Source organism: Anastrepha ludens, chromosome 4 (assembly GCF_028408465.1).
Source record: "Anastrepha ludens isolate Willacy chromosome 4, idAnaLude1.1, whole genome shotgun sequence".
Lineage (NCBI taxonomy): Eukaryota > Metazoa > Arthropoda > Insecta > Diptera > Tephritidae > Anastrepha > Anastrepha ludens.
In genome coordinates, this window is record NC_071500.1 from 88,365,354 (window position 1) to 88,392,785 (window position 27,432).

The window sequence follows — 27,432 nt, forward strand, 5'->3', positions numbered from 1 at the left end:
TCTACGTAAAATTATTTGATACTCCTGGTCATATTATTGAAGTGGCTCGATATTGCGGTCTAGTTACCATGATAAGCCTTGGATAGCTCTCTAGACAACACCGATTTTGCAGACATCTCTTGAGTTCAGCTATTTTTTCGAAAGTAATAAGTAATAACTATCAGGGATAGACTATACAATTAAATTTAAATTGTTTACGTGAAGGCTATATTTAATTGTTCATCAAAATTTCACAAAATTAGTTTTTTCTAATAGTCTGCACTAATTTCAACTAAAATAAATTCAAGGCTATATTCTGCGATGAGTCTAATACATCAATAAAAAAGCCGCCAAAGCATTAAAATAATTTAAGAAAAATTAACCAAAAATCAATTAACTGCTGCGAATCGCCTGCAATAAAATACAAAAATTGAAACTATTAAACAAAAATGTTAAAATCTTTAGACATGTACATATGTCTGTACATTGTACATACCAAATATATCTATGTATAGTGCCTAAAAACGTATTTGTATTCATTTAATTTTTGAAGTCAAAATTTATTTTTTGTAATCATCTTTACAACTTCGGCACCTGCGCTAAGCCACACGAGGAAAAATAATTTGTTACAAACAACAACAAACACAATAAAACATAATGAAAAAAATAAACTAATAATAGCAACAACATCAACCCTTAGGCAGCAGCTGAGGCGGCAACATCACACAAAAACTGAAGATGTTGCTGACTTTTGTTTGTGACTAATCTTTTGTCATTTTTCATTTTCTAAACAAATAGACGCCAGCATAACTAAAGAGATATACATAAATATACAAGTAATTATGTACATCTAGTAAGCCTGTGGCTCATTGGATGCCGTGAAAAATATTCCGAAAAAGACAAAAATTATAAAAGAAATCACAACAGCACGAGGCTGCGGAGGTATTGTTGATTAGCATAGCTTAGCTACAAGTTGCTGCAGCAAATGTTGGTTGATAATGATGCTCACCGAACTAATGCCGCAATACAGCCGAATGATTGTTAAGCTTAGTCGGTAATGATGATCGTGAGTATGAGTGAGGGAGATGAGAAAATAAATCAGCGCACAGTGTGAAATATATGTACGTATATACATACATATCGACAAACATGATATGTGTATTTGTTGGCATGTGTTGGGGTTATCATTTTTCATATATGTATGTATATGATTATGTGCTCGTATTTTGACGAGGCTAATTGCCTGGCGAAACAATTCCAACGAGCGTGCATACACAATATGTTAGTGTGTATAATGAATATTGAGCTGCAGGCGGGCAGTAAGCGCGCAAGCAGTAATCAATAAGGTAATGATTGGGCAGAGCATAGGCAGAAGGAGGGAATGAGAGAGAGTGAGACGGAGGGGCAACAGTAAGGGACTTTTAAGCCCTTGGAACTCATCACAAAAACGTTCTCTAATAAATGATTATTCTGGAGGCACAACAGGGCTGTTTGCCAATCCGCTAGCAGTGAGCTAGCCAAGTCAATTGGAGCATCATTCCGTCAGTCAAAACAGGGCGCGCAAACAACTGCTGGCCCAAACGAGCAAGCAGGCCAATTTGTAAAGCCAAAACAAACAAGCGAGTTAAGCGAGTATTTGATGGAGATGATGATAGTATGAAGCAAACAGCAAAGGAAGAAAAAAGCAGATGAAAAGAAAATATTGGAGGCAAGTTGCAAGTAGCTGTTGAAGATGACTTGGAAAATTGAGATGAGGGAAAAATTGCGCATGCAAAAAGTTGGAAGAGAAAGAAAAAATAAATAAAAGGAAAAAAGTAGTAAAAAGAAGAAAAATTAATATTGAAAAAAGCAAATAAGGCAAAGGCAAAAATTATGAACGCTAATAATCGCAGTGGACAAGCAAATTGAACAATGCAATCATGTCAAATTGATGTTTTGCCCACACACAGGTCAATGGTTGAAAAAAAAAAACAATCAACCAAGTAGCTATCATTTCGCCTAGAACCACAATGAGTTATCCACAGCCACCCAGCCTAAACTTAACAAGAAATTGCGGTTTTGGTAGCCGGGAGCTGCAGATTCAAAAAATTGATTGCTTTTTGTAGAGCTGAAATTGACGACAAGCCGCAGAGTCAACAAATGAAAAAGTGAGGAGTAAAAAGAAAACAGTGCAATGTAAAATAGCACACAACGATCCAAAAAGTGTTACTGTCGATACTACTGGGCAAGCCAGTTCGATTTCAGATACTCAAGCAACTGCGAGTATGCACACAGATGTCAGCGAAGTGGGGTTAAATGAGCTGGCTACCACCAGCGACTGCAAATAAGACACCATTCAAAGACTATGAAAGCAAACTGAATAGTATCCATTACTTTCAAGAAAATAAAACAAAAAACTAAAACCGAAAATCGCTGTTGCAAAATAAATCAAACAAACAAGATTGATGAATTACAACACAAAAGATGAATGGTAAGAAGAATTGATGATGCGAATGATGTTTTCGAAGATGACACGATGGAGGTTCAACAATACAAGAAGAACATGAAAAAAAATGTTGCCAAAGCTGTGCACAACAAACAAATTTTGATGCTTCAAAGTCAGCCACAGCAATCGGATGGGCTCCACGCGCTGTGAGCTAAACAATCACTTTGAGCCAACTCGCGCGAAACAAGCAAATCAGCCAACTGGCTAACTGGCCAACCAGGCAATCAGCCAATCAGTCACTCCATCAGTTAAATATTCGATTAGGCAATCAACCAAACCATCAGCTTGAGAAACTGAGAAAGTCTTAAATACCAAATGATGCTTTTAAGCTTTTTGTATGTTGTTCGGAAATTAATCAAGTAAATTAAAATTATTAATCATTTGCCACACAATGAATTGGAGGAATGTCAAAATAAAGTAACAAATAAATACAAAAAGTTAGTAACTGAAGAACGGAGATACGGCTTTGTGAGTAGTAAACACATAAATGCGTGTATATGTGTGTCTATGTAACTACTATGGCTTTTAAAGCTAAAGGGTCCGAGTCCGTTTGTTGAAAAATCATTTTTCTTTGAGGTTCATTGAACAGGCAATAAATAATGCAATAGTTTGCTGGGAAATTAATAGTGCGTGATGACATTTTATTAGTCAAACTGTTGGTAGATTTTAATGGGAAGGCCATATTATTTACTAAAAAACAAACATGGGGAGAAAATTCTAGTAAGCAATGAGAAAAATTTGAAATTCGCAGTACCTAACAATTTAATTCCCTAATATTTGTTGCTGGAAAAGAAATAGCGTTGTTGGAGACACCCCAAGCATAGCTACCTTAAAATAAAAACAAAATACACTGGTACTGTTGACTTCGATGTCAGAAGATGTAGCAAAGGTATTTGCTCTCTGTTTCCCCTCTAGCTAAAAGGCAGACACGCCCAGATAGTATGTTCTCTTGACAATCGGTTCTACGTTACATTTATGGGGAATGTTTATGCTGTTACAACAACAAAATGCCAGAGGCAAGATGAGTAGACATGTAATTTCTGCGGAGACTGTCTGGTTGAAGAAGAAGAAGACGAGTTGGATTAGCACCTTCTCCGCCACTGGTTTGCTATATCCAGATGAGTACTTTACATTGAAAGTAATGTTCCAGAGCTAGATACTCAGTGCTTAGAATGGGAAAGGGTAACAAATTCGATTATAAGGCGTATTTTGTCTTGAATAGCTCCATTATATTAAATAATAGAAAACTGAAAAAATGTGTTACTTAAATAAAATGTGTTACTGAAATTAAATAAAAAGAAAAAAAAAAAATAAGTAAATTAATAAAAAAAGAAATTTAAAATAAAAAAATTAAATATGTTTTTGTTCACAGCCACCTCCCTCAAGATAATTGATTTGCAGAAAAATATCTACCGCAATTTTATTTAACGGCTTTTATGCGCCCAACCCCAAAAGCAGTAACTTGACGCTTTCCCAGCAATTTGAGCAATTAAAATAGCTGAAACATTTCATAGAAGAAACAACACCGCTAAAAATTTGGAAATTTGCTGCTAAATATTGGGTAATTAGAAAGAGATTGAATATGTGTTTGAAATGGATAAAATAAATAATTTCTTTTATAATATTAAAGATATTTTCTATGAATATTAAAATTATTATTAATATGTATTATTAATTAATATTTAAAATATTTTCTATACATAAACCAAAAAAAATAAAAAATAAAATAAAATTAGTTTATTGTTTATGTGTGTATTTGACAAACAAATTAAGAAAAAAGCCAACAGCTTAAACAAATAAACTGTTTGGAGAAGCAAACGAGCTAATATTATATATAAATTAAAAAAAATTCGAACAGCTTGTTAAATGCAATTAACACCAATGTGCAGACAAAGCATTTCTACATACATACACGTGTGTTAAAAACAAAATGTACAGTTATTATTTTTGTTAGTAAACATAAATATAGACACATGTGTTTATAAAAATTTCATTCTAATATTTCTTTGTTAGTAAATATTAATAAAAAACCGATAAAGTTAAAATGAGACGGAATTGAATTAATTTGTATAAAGGTGTCAATTCCACCAGACATAGAAACTGAATTATTGCTGTCAATAAATACGGGCTTAGATAAAATAAGCCATAGATGTGCTATTCATATACGCTTGTATTTATATATTGTACTTATATATTCATATACATATATATACGAAAAACAAAAAAAAAAAAACAATACTATTTTTCCATCGAAATTATAAAATTTATTATTATGTAAGGCTAGCGCCAAAATATTTTCGAAAAATTACACTAAATTTTAGTGCATATATGAGCACTCTACAAGCAAGAGGTGAGACTTAGCCTGGGTTAGTAACCTAAAAAAACAAAACAAAAAAAATTATATCATAACAACAAATTAAAAAATACATCAGCGCAGCGCCAAAGTTGGGAGTCAAGTACGTATTATAATTTTCTAATTTTCATTGATCTGTGCATAAGTTGATATTGACATGAATATTTCGGGACTATTTCTTTAGTAGGGTCACCGGTTCATCTAGAGAAAGTGAGGAAAATATAACGCTCTAAACCTTTTATGTAAAAGTGGAATACACCATTTGATGGCCGCAAAAAATCAGGCGCCACGATAGTTGCCGACAATTTCAAGACTAATTTTCACCAATAAAAAGTATAAGAAATTCAAAAAAACAAAAAAATAAGGTGTTTATTACATCAAGAAAGTACATTCCATGTACACCCTGGCTGCATTTCTTATTTCCCCAATCAACAGTGTATACGCAACTGTATATATTCTCCGATTTCAAGTAATTCAATCAACTCGGCATATTTTATGAGAACCTAAATATGAGAGACAATGAGGATTGGAATTCGTAAACAGCAGCTAAGGTTGCATGCCATTATAAAGCAGAGTCTACACACACATACGTGCATATGTAGGCGGAGGTTTAAAAATAAATTCATGTTAACTCGCATATATTCATGAATACAAATATATACAGTTACAAGAGCAAAGCTAACGATACGTGAGCAATTGCTGAGCGGAAGTACGGGTGCTGCTTGCACCTATGTGTGTATGCATGTCTGTACCTACATATGTAAATAAGTGTGTAAGTGATGAAGAATTTATTGGAGCAGCGTTAGACGCACATGGATGTAGGCGCGCATAGTCAAGTACACGTGTACTTGCAGCAATAAGGAAAATATTCAATAACACAAACAAGCAATGCAACAGAGATAAATAAATAGCTGAAAGGGTGGTAAAAAAAATTTAGGCGGCTGAGCGAGGAAAAATGTAAAAATTGGTATAAAAGAAATTAAAAAAAAAGAAAACAACGTTACAAATATACGAAACAAACACGAAACGCGTTATAGCTCCAATTTAGAAAGCTATTCTTCTATCTTCACTGCCACGGCAGGCCGACAGTGCTACAAAATGCCGTCATACGTTCAATCAGAACAATAACTGCTGTTGCTGCTGTTGATTAAGAACGCAACCAATCGATGAAATAAACTTATAAATAAACACACACACGCACCCGTATACCCCACATGTGATCATATGTGTACATGCCCATGTATGGATGTATGTATGTATGTATGTATGTATGTATGTACATGTAAACTTTTCATGAGACAAGAAATTATTGACTGTAGATATCGATGAGGAATTGATCAACACAGCGCATGAGAAGCGCGCGAACGCGTGGATAGTCGTATCTAGTCGAAAAGCATGCGCACACATACACCTACAGACATATAAATATGTATATGTGTATGATTTTTATTTATTGCTTGCAGTTGAATGAGCAGCAAAACGGTAACTATGAGCACCTACCTACCAGTAGATATGCTATGAAATTGATTGAGTATGTCGAGGATGTCGTTTTGGTTGGGAGTGTGTGTATAAGTGGGGAAAATGGGGAATGTATGTTTGTGCATGTGCGTGTGTTTGCAGCAGCAATCTCACAGATAAATACTATAAAAATATAACTATGTACTACCTAAAAGAACGGTAGCGCTGTCATATCACCCATTATGGGAAGGCTGCAATGAAACACACACGCATACATATACATATGTACATATAATATGTATTCGTTCGTATACATGTACGTTTGTATGTAAGCGCATGTTTGTAGAAGTAATTCGGTAGAAAAAAGCATACACCACAAAACAGCCGATGATTTATGATGACGAGATGCCGGTAAATCAAGTTGAAAATTACCACAAACAACAAATGTGTAATTGGGAGTTGAAAAATTATGCCCTGAAAAGTGATACAAATGCGAAGTAGTTCGAAAGGGAATAAAAATTGAATAATAAAAGTAGAAGAGTAGTTAATAGTCGCAAGGCTAAGTGAGTATTTAATGTTCGAATAGATATGAAGTTGCTATGAAAAAAAAATGTAAAATCAGAATTGCTGGTGCATTCAAGTTCTCTTCATGGTAATAGTGAAAGTTAATAGTAATTGTGAGAATAAAAGTAGTTAACATTAGAGTAGAATGGGGTAAGATAGGTCATTTTTTTTGGAGAGCTCTTGCTACGGTGTTTTTGCATTGATTTTGAGAAATAAGCAAGGTTTTGAAAGGTTATTTATCTGCTAACATTTTGGTTATACTGACTTATGTTTGGCTAAATATTTTGGAAGCTGCATTCAATAAGACCAAGGTACTTTTTTCCGATATTTTTAAAATCGGGCGGCACGATAGGTCACTATATGTGAGGGGAAAAGAACAATGTACATGGCTTGGAAAGTAACGTTTTAACTTTTATTTATAGAGTATGAACACTGCACATGTTATAAAAGTTAGGAATTTTTCTTTAATTCATCACGCGAGCACGTAATGTTTCGAACGGAATTTTAAATTGTTTAGAGGCTGATCGAACACTAGCGCCATCTCGGACTTCCGCGATTGCGTTTTTTACGTCCTCTTCACTTTGTTTCGGCGTTTTTCGCACATAATTACGCACCATTTTGCTGAAAAAACAATTGAAATTTATTTTATTCAATTAAAGGAGTGACCTATAATGCCCCCAGACGGCTGACCTATAGTGCCCCCAAGCACATGTTTTATGTTGGTGTCGATATTTTTTTTAAAAACAAAAATATCAAAAAACTAACACATTATTCGTGTTCAGCATTATTTTCTACGTAAAATAAAACTCACCTAACAAATATTTACATACATTAAATGCACTGCACCGTAGAATAAAAAAAATGCTATGCCGGAGAAAAGCTCACAAAAACCTAAACGACGCCAGAACTAGGATAACTAATCAATGGTGACGGCCGAAATGACAGTCGCGAACGTTGTTCCCCACCACGTATTCAATTCACATAAGACGAGTGACCTCTGCAAAAACAGTGCGGCGAAAACCCCACCTACCTATTGTGCCCCCATACCTATCTTACCCCATTCTACTCTACTGTATAGTAATGGTAATGGTAATCGTTTCTAGGAGAACGCTTACTGATATTGCTGAATTTAATGGTAAGGATAATGGAATTGGTCATTAGGAAGGGAATGTGACTGGTAATGGTAATGGTATTGGTAATGTTAATGGTAATCGTTTCTAAAGGCAATGTAATTGATGATCATAATGATAAGGATAATGGTAATTTTATCAATGGCAATTCTATTTAGAGGTATTGGCGATAATAAAGCTTGGAGTACTAGTAATTATGCTGACGAATTTAATGGTAAGAATAATGGTGGTAAGGTAATGGTGTTGGTAATGGTATTGGTAATGGTAATGGTAATGGTATTGGTAATGGTATCTGGAGGTAATGTAATTGCTGATGACAATGATAATGGTAACAGTGATTTTATCAGTTAGTAATGGTATTGGTGGTCATAATGCTAGGAGTAGGAGTAATGTTATTGGTGAATTTAGTGGTAAAGATATTGGGATTGGTAATTGATAATGGTATTGGTAATGATAGTGGAATTGGTAACGGTAATGGTATTGGTAATGCTAATGTACTTGATATTGGTAATGGTATTGGTAATGGTAGTGATACTGGGAATGGTTTCAGAAGGTAATGTGATTGGTGATGATAATGATAAGGGTAACAGTAGTTTTATCAGTAATGGTAATGGTATTTAGAGGTATTGGTGATAATAAAGCTAGGATTACGAGTAATGATATTAGTGAATTTAATGGTAAAGATAATGATATTGGTCACTAAGAAGGTGTTGGTAATGGTAATGTAACTGAGATTGGTAATAGTATTGTTAATGGTTTCAGAGGGTAATATGATTGATGATGATGATGACAATGATAATGGTAATAGTAATAGTAACGCCAATACTACTAGTAATTTTATCAATAATAGTAATGCTATTTAGAGGTATTGGTGAGTAGGAGTAATGATATTGATGAGTTTAATGGTAAGGAGAATGGTATTGGTAATTGATAATGGTATTGGTAATCATAATTAGTAATCACTATTGTGAAACTTAACGCGTTCAGTCCGTACCAAATCAAAATCAAAAAATTAAATTAAAGAAATAAAAAATGAAAAAGTTATGCTAGTCTATACAAATGAAAAATCAATGAACAATATACACAAAATAAAAGAAATACTTATTGTGCTTCACACTTCACACAAAGTGAAGCCTCCATATGCAACTACAAATAATTATTTACGTAACTCTAAATTTATAGCAAATATTTTCCCACACCTCCGGAATACAGTTTTACCAATTTTATTTTATTTTTTTTTCACTTTTACTCTCCAAGGCAAGGCAGAAGCGTTTCGCGTCACAACGCCGCCAGAACTTTGACAACTCAACTCGAATCAACGCCAAATGACAACTGAACTGTCAATAGTGTCAATAAATCTCGAAGCGCTGGATGCATACAAATAAATCAGGCAACCAAAAGAATTGCAAAAAAATTAATTCATCCAATAAAAAGTCGTAAAAAATGCAGCCAAGACAGAAAAGTAATCAAGCAAAGAAGCAGAGTCAAAAGCCAATAAATAAATATCAAAAACTCACTAGCTGCCAATATGCTGCTTTTGCAATTGCAAGTGATTATCCTGCCAACATATCCCCATTGCAACATTGACATTGACATATAAGTATTTAAACATACGCAGAGTTGCATTAAACTAAAGTAGTGAAAGAGAAATGAAGGCGAGGAGAAAGGAGAATGACAGCGAGATATGCGAGTTGGCAGCTAGTCAAGAAGTCGAAAAATTTATTGCTCTGCGACAAAAGCACGTGGAGTATGCAAAAAAACAAAAAACAACAAAAAAGTAGAAAACAAAAATGTAGAAGAAATGCAGAAAAATAAAAGTAATAAAAAGAAAAAAAGTCGTAAAGTCTTGGAACCATAACAAGCAGAACACAACTAAAAAGCTTGGTAGGATTTTTGAGTAGCGTAGGAAAAAATGCGGAGGCAAAAAAGGTTGGCGCATAAACAGCCAACTCAACCAGAAGTTGCCCGTAAAATCATAATTTACGGGCTAATTTTAAAATATGAGCTGAGTAGTTAGTAAAGAGTGCCAGGCGGTAGACGCAAAAAGTGAGGAATTTTTTCAAGTGAAGTGAGTTGATGAGAGACTTGGATTGGGTGCTCTGTAGTAGACAAAAGCAGACAACCAGAACGGAAGACAGGAACTGAGCGAGGAAGTGATCGCCAGTGTAGTCAAAACAAAACCGTGAAACGGTGTAAACTTATTGCGAGAGAGCGTGAGCGCGCTAATGAGCGTTAACGAAGAGAGACACATCTCTTTACGGACATCAGACTGCCACACGGGAAACAGCACACAGCTATTTAGTACCACAGACATCAGCCACATTTGGTTGGTTTATACGGTCATTTGGCTACCTTAGACAACTTATGCTGCACCAACAAAACGCAGGTAAATATTGAGCTACACACACACAACCACACTTGTGCATGGATGAATGGCTAGGCTCATAAACTTTGACTTTTTGCCTTCCATAATCCATTGTTTTGCCCAATTTCGTGTTTGTTAAACCGATCACCTGTTCGAGATTTCGCCAGCGCTGTGAACTGTGTACATATGCACATACTTTATAGGAAATCAGTATTTTTTTGACAAAGCCATATGAATTTTTGAACGAAAACGTGGGCAAGGCAATATTCCGAGAAGACAATGCGCTGCGGGAGCTCGACTGCTGCAAAGTCATTGCTTGTTGTATGTAGTTTGGCGAGCTCATTGTTGTGTTGCTTCACAACCACGCCTGCATTGGCGAGCAAGCAACCTACAATTACACGACATACATACATGCGTACATAAATAAGTACGTACTTTTCATGTGCACAGCGGGCAGCATTGTAAAAATGTGTGTGTGCGTATGTGCGTACATCGGCTAAAAGCGATCATGCCGTTGGCTGCATGGCACGGCTGATCAGACGGCGCGATCGGTCTGATCCTTGCATGTTGCTTGTTTGCTTGCTTTGTTGTTGCACACATGCTGCGCCACGCCAAGTGACAAGAGTAAGTAATTTTTTGAATTTTTTATTCAAGTCATTTCGCTCGTTTTGTTTCCTCTCTTTTTGCGCACCCCCCTTTGTTGTCGCTTGACTTTCTACTTGTTTGGCACCAAACAACAGACGATCGATCTTGTTGGACGTTGGCAGGAAGATGCTGATCCGGCCTCAACTAACTTGTGCTGTTGTGTGTTGTTTTTTTATTTCTTTTTTTTAATTATTTTTAGTAATTTTTTATACGATTCTTCATATTCCTTGTTTGTTTGCTTTGCTCATATGTAAATTGATATTTATTTTTCATGGCGTCGGCGAGGTGGTGCATACAAATTTTCGCATACGATCGAACACCTCCTGAGGTGATGCGACAGATTAATAATATGTGGACATGCTATGCGGGAGATCCGAGGGTTTCGCGTTGGGGTGAGGTAAGGAAGGTAGATGATTGGCATTGGTTTAGTGCCTGGTTTACGGCAGTTGGGAAGCTGATTAAGCGGCACTGCTACAGGTTACACTGCCAATATATTTTGAATGAAGTTTACGCAGTTTCTTTCAAAAATTGTGAAGCTGCAAGCGGGGCGTGTGAATTGCGAATTTATGTAAACGATTTAACGAATTTTCTTCAGTGTGAGTAAAATGGAGAGAATGAAATAAAAGATCAATGAACAGTCACATTGGAGTAAAAATACTTTCGAATTCAAGGCACAAAGATCACTAAATTTAAATTGATAAAACTGGCTGAAGGTCGGAATATTTTAGGAACGAGAGAGTGACATTACATTAAAAGTATTTTTTCCTTTCGATATGTTAATTAGTAGAGTTCATAGATCAGGCAGAGACACAGACACATTATTTAGTTGTGTGACAAAGCTACGCATTTCAGTGATGATCGTAAAGTGATCCTACTTATAAGTTATGCCATCACAGCACCAAATTCCTTGAGAGTCAAAAATAAACTTAAATGATTCTTTTCCTACAAAATATTGATAGTAATACTGAATTTTGTAAATTTTTTCGGAGATGAGAATGAGTGATCGCTTGCTAAATTAATCCAATTTTTATCTGCAATGTAATAAGCTTTCCCAGCGATCTTAGGCTAATATTGAACAATCTACTCTTCCACTGGTCCATAAGCGCTCAGGCACTGACCACCTCTGCAAACTTTTTGTGTGGACGGCAGTAGTCGGTAGTATTTCGTTACCAAATTTCAAAATAGAGGAGCATAAAGCAAGGGGTACCGAAGCGGGTATCCTTTCCTTTAGGTTTTCAACTTCCATATTTCCGAACTGCCGCAACTACCAGTTGAGAGTTTCTTTGATCTTATACACTGACGATTGCCGAGGTTTCTGATGGTAAATACTACCCGGAAATACGCCCGCCGTCTTTAGACGGATATAAGCCCGGGTCGTTTCGGTAACATAGTACCGACTGAAATTGTTGCTGGTATTGTTGCAGTTCATCGAACGCTGCCGGTAGGGTGTAGTCTCCGGTTGTCATCTCATCAACGTTAGGCAGCTGAAGCTCGTCATCTACGGTTGCCTATGGTTAGATTCCCATGACGGCATTCAGATAGCGGGAGTTTAAACAGGTAAGAGTCTCCCTATGAATGCCGTTTAAGGTCTGCCAATAAACCGTAGGTCCGTTTGGTCCTGGATCTCGAACCGACTATCGTGGGAAGAGACGCTTATCGATATTGGCACCACAACATGGCTTTGAGAGGTTGAATTATCAATATCACTGGAAGACAAAGTTGATGGTACACCAAAAACGCGTAGTTAATAGCGTTCACTTTCCAAAGTTTACGCAATTCGCTAGTGCTTTTTCTGTTTTTTTTTTGTTTTTGTTATCGGGGCAACAAGTAAGTACAGCACTCAGTCAGCATTAAGTCCATTGTACTGCACTTCTTTAAATCTACTCGACATCCGAAGAAATCTGAATAGATCTTGTTGTGCCAAGGAGCCAAGGTGGTTGCTTCTTAACACATCAGCGCTAAGGACCTCAAACCTCAGTCGAGCCGGGCAGATGCACAGAAAATGGTGCGCCGTCTCTTCCTCCTCTCCACATGCTGGACAGAGTGCACTGTCTGAGATGCCTACCTTTTCCATGTGCTTTTCAGCATCCAACTACCGTTTCTGCACAATTTTGTTAGAACCTTATTTGCAACTTCGCCATAATGATTGGGAACGCAAAGCGTTTCAGCAACAGTTGCAATAACAGAGAAGGCGGTTAGTTTCTGGCGAACTGACAACAAGCACAGACGTTTGAGTGAAACACTCAATACAGTATCGTATAGAAGACCAGACGGTAGTGAGTTAAACCTATAAACACAGTGGGAGTAATTGGGACTATCAACGGTTTATAGCCCTCATATGCCTGCAGGAGAGGAACCTGGACGCAGGTACCTGTTGTGTCTTCGGACATAAACGCGGCTCTACCCAGAAGTTATACTTTTATGGTCCCAGGGTCAAATTAGCCGAGGTGGAGGATTGTTATAGTAATATATTAGTGGGATCGTGCCCCACATACCCTTGGTGTGACAGCACCTCTGAGATGTTTCTGACATTTTGATTTCAACCTCCTTCCAAAAACAAAAAAAAAACCTTATTTGGTTGTTGACGGCTAAGTCAGTCAGTTGTGCGAGACTCTCAAACAGCGGTTTGTTCAGGGTTGACATACTCTCCTTCCATAGAGGAGGGCATTCACAGGGTTGTTTACAACTGTGACAGTGTGTCAAAAGCCAATGATGACTGTCGTGAGTCTCCAAGCGTTCCGTCGTTTCGTGTTTATCAATGTATAGGTGGGCCATAACGTTTTGCTAATTTTGCATGTCGTCTGGTCTCTCCATCTACAATCATCGATTCGGAGCTATTTTGAGGAAGTTCTATGCTTGATTGTATACAGTGAAGAACGTTACTCATGGCATATCCCCCGCTGGCCAGTAGGTAGGTATTTGAAACCATTTTTTTTAAGAAAATGTGGGTTTGTCAGCAGTATTAAACACATTTTTCACAAAAACTAAGAGTTTATAAAATTTTGAACAAAAAAATAGTTTAAGAAATATGTGGCCAAAGTTCGGTTTTCTTTGCTGAAGCCGAACATAGAGCGTACCAAGTTTTGTTGCCAAACATGTCCGTATCCGAAGTTCGGTCGGTCTTTAATGTAAATGCTCTGAACTCTAAAATATAACTACCATAGTAAATGAAGTTCTTACAGAGCAAATATCTATGCCTATTCTACGAATATCTCAGTAAAGATCAGCTTTATTTATTTACTCTTAAGCTGTCACATTCAAGCTGTTAACATCCAAAGATTATGAAATGAAACGAAGGCACATTAAATATTAAGTTATCTTATTATCAGCGATCTTTATCTAAATTCAATACTTTCGTAATATAATCAAATAAAGTCCTCTTCAACTTTGCCAACATTACACATTTTGTAATTCAAAACGCCTCTAAACTTAAGTATTTAATTGAAATTTTTATGAGGATAAAAATACTAAAACAAGAAAATCTTTAACATGGATGCTTCGCAATCTTCCTGCGTAGCCATAGCCTTGGGATATTCAATTACAAAGTTTTTACCACATACATACACATTGGCTCATACAACAGAGAAAAGGCTGAACTAGGCTAAAATGAAACTTAAAAAAACTTAACAAAATAAGTTTCATTTCGTTAGGCTAGCGGACTTGGCAGGCTGGATGCCTGACCTGACTTTGGTGGCTGGCTATTCGATGAAAACCTGTTGTTTTAAGCTATTAAGTCGGCGCTCAAGTGTCACCTCATGCATGAATACGAATACCAATATATATGTACGTAGTATAATACATAAATATGCTAGGCTGCTATATTTATTAGCCGTTCAAATATGGCAGCAAGTTGCTTTACAGCAGACCTAACAAGCAAAAGGTGTCATGTTACGCATAATTTATGACTCTGTGGCTAATAGTTAGTATTTCTCTTTACACAAGCCACAAATTGTATATTTTTAAAAAATATCTCTACACACATTCATATATCCACCATAACTGCATGGTATACAATTTCCAGCATATATACGTAAGCACGTACATATGTGTGTGTGCAGGCTTGTCACCCAAAATTCATGTTAAACTGAATTTACTGATCGAGTAGATTACCAGTTTTCCCTTCGACATATCGAAAAACTTATTTTTATATTTAAAGGCAGTTGATATAGGTAAAAGGTCTTGGCGATATTTCAGTCACTGACTGCACTATTACCTTCAACTGGAGTTCTAAACACGTAGCAACATTTTTCAATTACTTAATATGCGCCCTGCGGCGACGAATGTCCAACACAATTTCAAGTAGATGAGGGACCTTGTCGCCGGAAAATGTTGACATTTTTCAAAAGAAAATAATTAAAATGGAGAAGACGACGCGTAGAGTAGAGAAAATTGCTCTTCTACACGTACCGATCCCAATGGAATGGACAACAGTCAGGTAGTGAAATTTTAACGAGCTGACCTTGTTGGCCAAACGATCGACTCGCCAAATGAACGTCACGCAGCATGTTGCTTACTAGCGGTATATGTTGCGCGGCATGAATGTTGCTTCAAATGTTTATTTTATAGAAAAAGCATTGTCAGCCGCAAGTTGCCAAACGAGTAGATGCCATGTATGTGTATAGGGTGTATGCATGTATGTATGAATGTACGAATGGAGTTGCTGTGCTGCAAAAACTTGTATTGACATTTATGGTACTTGCCACAGCCACACCAAACACCATGGCCAAACTATGGAGCGGTGTCGCAATGCGTTCGACCGCCTATAAGCCAAATTGAGTGTTCATATGGAACCAAATTTAGCGCATCCAGCGGTTTGGTGGAAGTTGAGTGCGGCCAGCTGCATGTAATCGTCAGTAAGTTATGTGTAAATTAACTGCAATGGATAATAAATTGCAATAAAATGAAGGTAACAAGATAACTAACTTGAAAACGATCAGATTGGCGTCAAAACTGATGCGAAATGAAAAGGCTACGCACCAAAGTGTGTGCTGAATTATATGATTAAAAGTAAGGCTTAGAGAAATTTGACACTCAATAAAAGGAAGTTCGGATACTTATGTATATACGAAGAGTGATAAAAAAGTTTGAGGAAATGAGGAGTTAGAGAAAGATAGGGAGCAAGAGAGAGAGAGAGAGAGAAGGAAGTGATGGTTGCGCCCCTACCACGGCTTCACAATGCAAAATAACTGTAAACACTTAGTTGTTGTTGTAACGCTCAGCGCACTAGGCAGTGCTAGTTTACTGGGACCTCAGCCCTTGGTTGGGGAAAATTTGGGACATTGCCATGTAGAATCGGCTGTCATAGGAATGGATGGAGTACAGACTGCAGAAGTGTAACCAATATCAGGCTGTTAACTGGCTCTCAGCGATTTTGAAGGAGATAAAGAAGGTGAAGCTGATTAGCTGATGTCACCTGCGTTATGATGGTTTTTATAAGATTGACCTGAGGCTGTGTTGGTAAAACAAAAAAAAAATAAACACAACCTTCGCTCATGTTAATTCGTTTCTCAGGGAACTGAGCTATAGTAGGAATCTATGCGCGGAATATAGTGCAAAACCGCCAGTGAAGTTAAGGATGACACAATTGATCTCAAAAATTGTTGGCTTGCTAAAAGCTTATGATATTCCGAAGGTACTTTATATGAACAGAAGAAAAATTCTTGGAGCCTTTGTTAGTACTTTTGTATGAAGATTCCCCCAAAAGAGAACTGTTTCGTGTGCAATTTTTCAAATTAGAGGTCGTTATTATGCGCGGAAGCAGAGCGACTAGACTCTAACTCTAAGGAGTAGTGCAAAAATAATATACGCGCACGAATAGTTGTTGGCTGTGCAAATTTTTGTAAGCGAAATTTTGACCAAATTCAGAATGTACTTCGTGTAATTTTATGCGCTTTCAAAACTTCCAATAACATCAAACTTAGCAGCTTGCTTATCAGGCCGTTTGTTTACTACCAAGTTGTTAGAAACTGCGTGAATAACGTCACAACTAACACTCGACGACGAGCAACGTACAAATCGTGCAGTTTTCGAGGCTTTACAATAATAATCATAAATATGTATGTATGCATATGTATGCTATGAGCGATGTCAGGAATATGTAAAAGATAAAAAAAAAGTATATATCGGACAATTTGTAGTATCAGCAAACAACTAAGCGATAAGCACGCATATGTTATCAGCTGCTGCACACACCGCCGTCATCATCAATACACCTAACTCTGGCGGCGGGCAGCAGCGCCAACACCTTTCGCTACAAGACGACAACATCTAGCGACGGCAAATCAACTGGCTGGCGTTCAATGCTTATCGTAAATGCCGACGGCCTGTCGAATGCTAACAAATTTTCATTGTATAAACAAAAATATGAGTGAGGAAAAATGATATAAATCTAAGTAGGTGACATGTATAAGCCAGAGTTGCCAATTTAGTAGACTTTGGAGAAAAAGTCGGAATACGGAAAAAAAAGTGTTTTGTTGTTAAATACCCGGCGAATGTGTTAGAAGTGAGCTATAAATGCAGAGAGCGCATAAGGGATGAATGGAAAATATTCTTTATTATTTATTATTATTTCTTTTTAATATATTTATGAATAAAAATATTTATTTATTCATTTTATAACAAATACCATATTAACTTAAGTTTCAAACTTTGTACAAGATTTATAAAAATTCTACTAACTTCAAAAAAAAAAAAAATTTTGAATATGATTAGATATAAAATTTTGACTAAAATTAGAATTTCAATTTCAGTTTTTAATAAAAATTAGTAGAATTTTTATAAATCTTGTGCAAAGTTGATTACAAATTTTGTAATTTATGTTTATTTGTTATTTACATTTTTATCAAAATTAAAACAAATTAAAAAAATATATATATTAAAAAAATAAAGTCCAAATTTGAAATGCCTCAAAATTTTCAGTGATTTTTGAAAATTTTTTTTGCTGACACAGTTGACACCGTTATATTTCCTAGCTGAAACAAAAAATCCCTTAATAGCAGATATTTAATTTTACGTTTATTATCCCATTGTAGTGAACACCTTCAGACTACCAAACTGGTTCGTATTTACCTATCAATTGCTCTTTTTGCGAACTAGATTGTTTACTCGCTAGTTCAGGTGCTCTCTCGCTCCCGCCAAGTACACGTACATGTAGGCAGGCACACAACAACAGAGATTAGAAAAATATTCAGTGGAAAGTGGGGGAAAACATAGATAATAAGAGTGACTGTTAACTGTGTAAATATCAAACAAAATAGTGGCAACAAAAACAAAACAAAAAAAAAACTACGTTTAAAAAATAATAAATTTTCATTTTTGACAACTACTGATGAGCCACCAAACAGTAATAAAGTAGAACAACAAAAACAACACTGATCTATAAGTGCAAAGAAGGAATGTAGGCAGCGAAAACAAAACAGTTTGGAGCAATGAAAGAAAAAAACTGAATTAAATGTATGGGCATAATTTTTTTTTTTATTTGAAAAAGCGTATAACAGTTCGGTTGAGCATTTTTGTATAGCTGTACATAATGCATATGTGGCCTTAGGTTGTTGTTGTTTTTTTTTCTTTTATTATTCTGTAGCAGTGGCTAGATAAAGTTACCAAAAATAACACCTTAGAAGTCGAACAAAGTTAAAGAGCCCAGCAAAAAAAATGTGAAGCAAGCTGAATAGTCTCTATAGATATATTTGCATCACAACTGAACGCCTTTTACACTTCGCACTTGCACATATGTATGTGTATGTATGTATGTATGTTTGTATTTAAGCACATACTCGCACATATGTCTGCCAAAAGAGCAAAAATTTAACCAAAAAACCAAAAATTTAACTTGGTAAACAAGCAACGAATGCGCCTGAGAATGGTGACAACAATTTGCTGGAAAAATAATACTTGACTTGCCAAACAAACGCATGCATACATATGTAGAAATGTATGTGCACACATTAGTATGCACTCAAGCAGTTTACATACAAATCTACATAATATCTTTTACTGTTTTGTTTTTCTTCGAATATATTGTCCATAATTTTTGTTTTCTATTTTGAGTGCTCATTTGCGTCAAAGTATCAAATTTCGCTCTGGAAGCAAATGAAACAAAAAAAATATGAAAATTATTGAATCCATAATTCTGGGTTCACATTTTTTCACAACTCTGACTTTAACCTCACACATTCTGTCACTTTTGTTAGTTTGAATTTCATTACCTTAAAATGCATTGCACGAATTATTTTTTTTTGTGTTCGAAGGTTGCTTCAATGTTGCACGAAATATAATTTTTTTTTTCAGGCGCTGCAGAATTTTTAATCATGTTTTGAAGCAACTAACTTTCAATTTGATCGGAGGTGCTACATACATATGTACATACATACATACATGTATTTTTTTTCTATTTTTATGAGACGGATGATATGAGATTTGTCTGATAAGTTAACGATATTGCGGTTTCGAGATGGTGTCGATTTACTCACAAAACAAAAAAAAAAAAAAACAGATAAAGAGAAAAAAATAAAATAAGATAAAATTAAACGTAAAGGTAGCACAATTAAGTAAAAAACTATTATGTGATGCACGGGCATGGCTAAATGACAGTTCAGAGTAATGTTTACAAGCGCGCGGAAGCATATTGCCGAGAGTAAAAGTAATGGATTTCAATAGTGTGATTGCATCATATTTGGCTAGAAAATCACAAGCAGGGATTGTGCGTGAGCTCGAGCCCCTTAAAGTAAATAAAGTTTTTGTTTATCGCACCATTACTCGTTACAATGATACTGGTAGCGTCGCAAAACGTCATGGAGGTGGTCATCAAAAGATTGCAACGTCACGTCAAATGGTTCAAAAACTGAAGAGGCGACTTGAGCGAAATCCCCGACGAAGTACCAATCAAATGGCGAAAAAAACTGAGAATATTCGACCGTAGCATCCGCCCCATACTGAAAAATGATCTCAGAGTTAAGCCTTTGAAGACCCAAAACGCGCATGATTTCACATCAAAGCAGCAACAAGTCAGATTTGAGAGAGCAAAGGAGTAGCAAGAATGGCTAAAAAGCAACGGTCCGAGCTTTATAACGTCCGCACAATGCCTCTCAAATTCACCAGACGCGAATCCGATGGATTATTCTCTTAGGCTTATTTTGGACAGCAGAGTCCGAACTGAAAGATTCACCAGTCTTGAGGCGCTGAAAAAGCCATTGTCGGCGAGTGGGCCGAAATACCTGCAAGTCACATTCGGGCAGCTTGTGATTCGTTTCTGGACCGTCTCAACGCCATATTCAAAGCAAAATGTGATCATATGGAGCAAAAGTAAATTGATTCATAATTTTATATTATTTTCACACATTTTTTACTTTGAACTGAATATTTTTATTTATTTTATTATTTTCTAAACTAAATTTATGGGCTTCTTAATTGGTTACACTTCGAGTATCGGACCCTATAGTACTGCCTGATGAGCAGATGAATAGTTTTAAATAAAATTTTAAAGACTTGTCATATACAAAATGTAGATATAGCGTGGAATAGTTATACTAAATAGTAATAAACCCTTTAGCATCACTGCTCGAAATGCGCGATGAACTCGGCAAGATGTTCACTGTTTGTTTTAATGACAAAGAATATCACAGGATTACCAAAATTATTATTTTTCCTTAAAAATAAAATAAATAATTTATTGCGGACTATTCCGTTTTTGGTGATAAAACAAAGTTTTTGTTCGCGAATTAAGCCGTCGAATGATGCAAAAGGGTTAATAGTTGGAGCGAAAAAGCAGCTCTACTCTTCTTTTCAACCTCTTAAATGAATTAGTGAAACTTTTCCGAAGTAAGCAACAAAATTTGTATTATCAATCGTACAGCATCCGAGTGCAGAATTCAGTGGGGTTCATTAATGATTTTGCGAACAAATTTACTTATCAAGAAGCAGCTTCTTATTTAGATTTCAGATGCAATTTTAAATGCCACTAATTCTTCTTGAGTAAAGTATTACGGCATATCATAATGAACGTAGTAATGATCTCTATCGAGATCTTTGGACTTTGATGTATAGATAGAAGAAGTGTTCCTCCTTGCGGCAAGCACGAAATAAAACGGCAAGCTAATATTTTTGCCAAAAAGCTAACTCTCTTGTAATATAAAGCCATCTAAGGACTATAGATTTAATTATAGGTTTCAAAAGATAATTCTTGTTCTTGTTGTTGTTGTAGTAGCAAAAACATTACCCACACATGCATGGTGAAAGTTGCTGGAATGAGAGTCCTTTGCCGAATATAAATCTGTGTTGTTCCGGTAACGTAGAAAAGGTTTGAGTGGTATTTATTACCTATTAGTTTCGCTAGTACCCTGATCCTGAAATTGTTAGCTAAGTTTATTAAGCCAGGCTGTTACGTCTTATATTATCTTGAAGGGCTACTACTAATAAACTTAAATCCAAAGAGAATATAGAAGCGAAGGGAATATAGCAGTGATCTGCCGATCTTACCCGGTAGATCAGAAACACAGCCAATCTTTGCATGAAACTTTGTAAGGTCGTTGATGATAGAAAAAATGAATGATAAAATGAATTATCAAATATAATATTATATAATAGAACCCATTATATTTCATGTTAATTAAATGAAAATCTCGTCGAAATGGGCAAACTTCTTCACATTCATGTATTTATTAAGTAAGGAATCCAAGAAATTGAATACGAAGCATTGAAGACTAATAGAGTTTTTCTTGAATCTCTTGCGAACTCAGGATGACCGAAAAAACTAGTAATTCTGATACGTATTGAAATTATTACATAAAGCTAGTTCGGAGATTTGTCATCATAAAATCATTTTTCAATGATTTTAGAAAGAACAGCAAGACTTAGTAAAGTAGATACGCATAGTAAATGAAAAACGTTTATTTGATCGGATTCCTATTTTTTTTTTTTTTTGTTTGTTCAGAGTAGGTGGGTAGGTAGGTAGGTATAGTGGTTGCAGGTGACACACCTAGGTCTGCTGCAGGCATTGTGATAGCATCAGGGCTGTCCCCTCTCCTCACTCTATATTGTCCTCATTGAACCAAGAAGATTTCTCATGTTTTTCCTGTTTAGTTTAAACAGTCGGTTTGTGCGGCCCTTGTTCCATTCCATTTGTGTACTGAAATAAAAGGGTCCAATGTGTTCGACGAGCCTCAATTGATTTTTATAATTTACGTTGAAGACAGAATTGAAAGTAGCTTATTCTCATATAATTTTAAAACATACATTGATAAACAAGCAGACATTAAAAAAGCTATTCAAAATGAAAAAGTGTACAAAAATTTCAATCCTATCCAATTCTTTCCTAACTTTTAGTTTGTAACAGGTGATGTTTTAGCTATTATCTTTTTAAACAGTTGGTTTAAATAGCTGACGCACGTTTCGTGTTTTGTTTCACTGTCAAACATCTTCAGTTTGGTCTATAATTTAACCATGAATCGTCTTACAAACGAACAACACTTGCAAATCATTGAATTTTATTATAAAAATGCGTGTTCTGTTAAGAAAGTTTATCGCGCGCTTCTTTCGTTTTATGGTCAGTCTAATCGACCAACTGAAGCGGCTATTCGAAATTACCAACACGCTTACGGAGAGTGCGAACTGAAGACAATATCGCAGCTGTATCGGCCAGTGTTAATGATGACCATCAATTATCGATTCGTCGCCGTTCGCAACAATTGGGCCTCTGTTACACAACAACGTGGAAAATTTTGCGAAAGGATTTAGGTGCAAGAATTCAAGCCGAACGACCTACCGCAACGCAAAATTTTTGGTGAATGGCCTCTTGGAAAGTTGGCCGAATATCCACTTTTTTATCGAGTGAAGATCAGTCAGAAGAATTGCAAGAGTTGCCAATGTATCCAGAAAAGGTCAAAGGTGCATTACATGTGGTTTCAGCAAGACGGTGCCACATGCCACACAGCACGCGTAACAATGGACTTGTCGAGAGGCGAGTTCGGTGAACATTTTATTTTACGTTCGGGACCTGTCAATTGGCCACCCAGATCGTGCGATATAACGCCTTTAGATTATTTTTTGTGGGCATATTTTAAAGCTCATGTTTATTCAGAAAAGCCTGCTTGAATTAACGCATTGGAAGACAACATTAAAGCATTTATATGTGAGATACCGGCCGAAACATTGGAAGAAGTATGCCAAAATTGGACTAAGCGGATGGATGCATGAAATAATCTTCAAACATTAAATTATATGGACTCTACTATCGATTTAAATAAAAATTTCAAAGATTTTTCTGAATTTTGCGTGTGTTTTTTTTGAAAACTTCCCTATAGCTCTTAAAAAATCACCCTTTAGCTCTAACATTCCATAATATATAATATATTAACACTTTATATGCGAGTATAAGCAGATAAATACCTTATTGTGAATTGAATTTTTTCATCGAATTAATAAATAGGATTCTTCTTTTGGCAAGCGTCAGCAAGTGAATTCTGAATAAACTGAGCCGTGAGCCCGTATATCGACCCATTCGCCTACGACGACCCATGTCCTTATATATCTCGAAGTATCATAAGTATGTCTTCACTGCCGCACAGTGTTTTTAGTGATTACCAACTGCTAAAGTGATCGCTGACTGATTTTTGATGGCAATATTCCCAATCATTCAGTACTAATATTAGTAGGGCAAATATTACAAATTGATTTTGAATGAAACATTGTGGATGTATTTTTGTAAATTCTGCATCAGTAATTAAAAGGATTTATACATCTTTTTTATATTTATTTTATAAGATTTTTCAACTGGAAGCTGTTTTTTACATTATCCCTTGTTATGCTATAGTGACTAGTGACTCTTTCCAGAATACCTCCATTAGGGACCCAAAGGAAAAAGTTTTTTTTAGCCTCTGTCGAAAAATAATGCAGCTATACATTGCTGAGCTAATCCAGCGTAATATTTTTTATATAGATGCTAACTGATTTAGATAAATGAACACATACATCGACATATATGTTAATTTTCAATTACTTTACATACCTTATTTTTCTCAGCAGTTGATTATCCAAAAAAAGTTTTCAGAAAATTTTTTAATACGAATTTTGAGTAAATTTGGCACACAAGAATCACAGAACTAGAAGATTTGGATGATTGTATCCGAAATGTGTAGAAGAATCGAGTGAGTAGAAATACAGTACAACTTGCCAACAAATTTTGAGCGTACAAAATTGCAGAAGTTTCACACTTTTTTTCAAATGGTTTTTAATAAATTCGATAACTTGAATTGTTATTAGCGCGCGCGTTTTATCTTGTAATTTATTGGAAACTATTATTCATTTTTTTCTTCAAGCAATTGTTACTTTATAGCACTTAATATCAGACATAAAAAACTCGTCTACTCTATTTTTTATAAATCGTTGGTGCTGCTTGGCAGGTTGTGCCACTTGCTGTCTGCCCTGTTGCATTCATTGACGCCGCCATCATAATCGATCATCGGCCAACGCACCGCCGCCACATATTTTCACAATCATTGAGAATAACAACAAAAGCAAACAGTTTTTACAATAGCAACATTAACCAAAAAATGTGTAAGAATAAATGAGTTTCGTTGTCTGTTGTCTGCCAGACTGACTGCAGCATGTAAACAGCGCGAGAAATTCTCAATTTTCATTCAACGTTTTCACCGCGTTTTCTACGTTTAACTCGTTTGATTTGAAGAGCTTTTTTTGTACAATTTGTTTTCGTTAACTTTTCTTGCTCTCATTGCATTCGTTCACATGTTTATTGTTGCTGTCATTGTTTTGCCGCCGCTAACGAAAATTCTCCCAATTTTCTTTTAGCTGAATTACTGGCTCGTTGCTTTTTTTCGTTTTTATACTCCGTTTCTTATATCGTTCTTTTGTTGTATTTATATTCCGCTAATTTTAACAAAGCATAACAAATTTATTTATGGAAAATAAATTACTGCAAACGAGTCGTAACGAAATGACAGCGACGTTTATACGAAGATACCCGGTATGGTATGTCCAAAAACCGGACCAACGGAGAGTAGTGGTTGTAACGAGAATTTTGCGAGTTAAGCCAAAAATCAATTTTGTGTTTGAGAGTAGCAGTGAATGGTACACACAAACAAAAATAAGTAGTTAACGAAAAGTACACACAATTGCCCAAGTAGTTTACGATTAATTGTATCAGCAAAGTCGATACATTATTTATATCACCAGTTTTCTTTCATAACTTTACACAATACATCCATTTAATGGTGCAGTGTTTTATTGTCACTCCCTATACGTTTGCCTTCGGCCGCAAATGCAATTGCTAAGCTTTATATTCTACCACTTCCGCATGAATTTTATAACAAACCAAACGACACGATCGCCAGAAATGAACTGAATTAAAGTGGCTCGCAGATAATGTGGGCAACGTTGCAGAGCAAACGATGAGCAGTGCACAACGAAAATTCGAACAATTTGTTGTTTATTTTTCCTTTACTGCTAGTAGTGGTAGTGGCAGTGTTTCTCCCCCAATTCGTTGTTGCTGCGGCTCTCTCTAACCGGTTGCTGCTTACCATACAAACACACATCTCATAAGAAAAAATGTATGAGCAGTATAGTAGGTGAGCATGCGAGTATTCCCTCTAGTTTAAAAGAAAATAACCCAAACTATTTATGCGCTACATAACTGAGATGGTTCAGATGAATCATGGACAAATCCAAAATATGTGTGTAATGTATGGAGATTTCCGGAGGGTGAGTGTCAAATTGTGCGATATTCGAGAGAAGAGTACTGAGAAATATATCGTTTGTAGACGGCGTGCGAGATACACAATGCTTCCTCAGTGAACGCAGGCAAGGTGTAGTTAGATACTTGCATTTCCTTTTTTGAGAATAATATTTTATGAAATATTTACTCAATAATTTTGCGGAGCATTAAAGAGCGTTGAATATGGTCAGTTTAATGAGGGGTGAGTTGATAGAGTGAGAATATTGTAGCTCGTTTGAGGTTACATTTGTTAATGTTGGGTTTTACGTAGTAGCATGCGATTTTTTACGATTTGTGTCATGAAACATTTGTTTCGACTAGTGTTTAGTAAGGAACTATTAACTTCCTAAAAGGATGTTTAATTACATAGAAAAGAAAGAAAAGTTAAGGTAGAACACGTTGAAATTGAGCGAAAAATATAATTATTGTGATACATTTACTGGCTTGGAAAACAAAGTAATTAGCAAATAATAACGAAATAGCAAAGAAAAAAGTTGGCAAATTCATTGGATACATTCAGTGCAACATACGTGACAACACTACAGGCAGACTTATGGCATAACAGTAAGGCTAGAAGTCAGTTTCTTGATATTTTTGGATGATGATACAAAGGCATTTATAGGGTTGTTCAATAGGTGCGCTTCAACTTTTTTCCGATAGTGAGGGCGAACGACGCAATATTTTTTATTTTTCGCTTGTCATTTGCAAACTTCATTAGTATACATTTCATCATGGAACGCTACACACTTGAGCAACGACTGCAAATCGTGCAAATTTTTTATGAAAATAATCGCTCTGTTTCTGCTACTTTAAGAGCATTACGGCCATTTTACGGTCCATTTAACAAGCCGTCCCGTTTTGGGGTTATGTGAAGTCATTGGTCTACAGTAACAAGCCGGCGACGATTTGTGAGCTCAGAGCCAATATTGAACGCGAAATTGCTGGAATTTCGGCCGATTTATGCAAAAGAGTGGTCGAAAATCGGGTTCAACGATTGGACTTCGTAAACCGTGCACGCGGTGGTCATGCAAAAGAAATCGAATTTCATACTTAAATGTGTATAAGTAATTTAGTCCATCTCTACGTTAACATATTCAAATCAGGACAAGCTTAAATGGTTACCTCTGCCGTAACCATCAATGTATTGATCGCTAGACTACAACATTAGTGTGTTTTCATAGAAGGTGTCCGAAAACAGTGGGATTTGTTGGAGTAGGCAGGGCATTTTTCAATTTTTTCATACAGTGTTTTGCAATCACACTTTGGTGCTTAAATAAATAGCGGAATGTTTGCCATTTTTGTAGAGAATTGAATGCCTGAAATTTCGCAATGTCTATCAACACAAAAGCAATTAGTTTAAGTTCCATTTTTCGAGCCAGAAACATACAAATTTGATGACTTTCACCTCAGTTTGATGTGCTTTGCCCACTTTCTCAGTAAGGAACGATTCAATATGAAGAGGGTAAAGGATATATATGTTTCAAAAAAAGTATTCTCGCTGTATACTGGGAAAAATTGTTGGACTTATTTGATATTACAAATACATGAGTCTTGTTGTTGTTGTTGTAACAGCATAAACATTCTCCCCTGCTTAAGTGACTATCATTGGCCTGATATACATAAATTCGGGTCGTTCTGGTAGCATATAACCGACTGCCGTGGGAACGTCATGGCCCTTGCGATTTTTTAAGCTGTTTCATCCTTAAGAAGGGAATATCTTTGACATGC

The 27,432-nt window shown here is 35.9% G+C and overlaps 1 protein-coding gene across 1 annotated transcript in view; it reads right to left on the reverse strand.

Annotated features, from left to right (window-relative positions):
* The window catches only part of LOC128860136 (frizzled-2), a 106,239-nt gene extending 80,923 nt beyond the window's left edge, over positions 1-25,316 (reverse strand). The window contains exon 1 of the mRNA XM_054097413.1: positions 23,983-25,316. The gene's annotated coding sequence lies outside the window, so the exon portion shown is untranslated. The remainder of the gene's footprint in view (positions 1-23,982) is intronic.
* Positions 25,317-27,432: the final 2,116 nt, after the last annotated feature.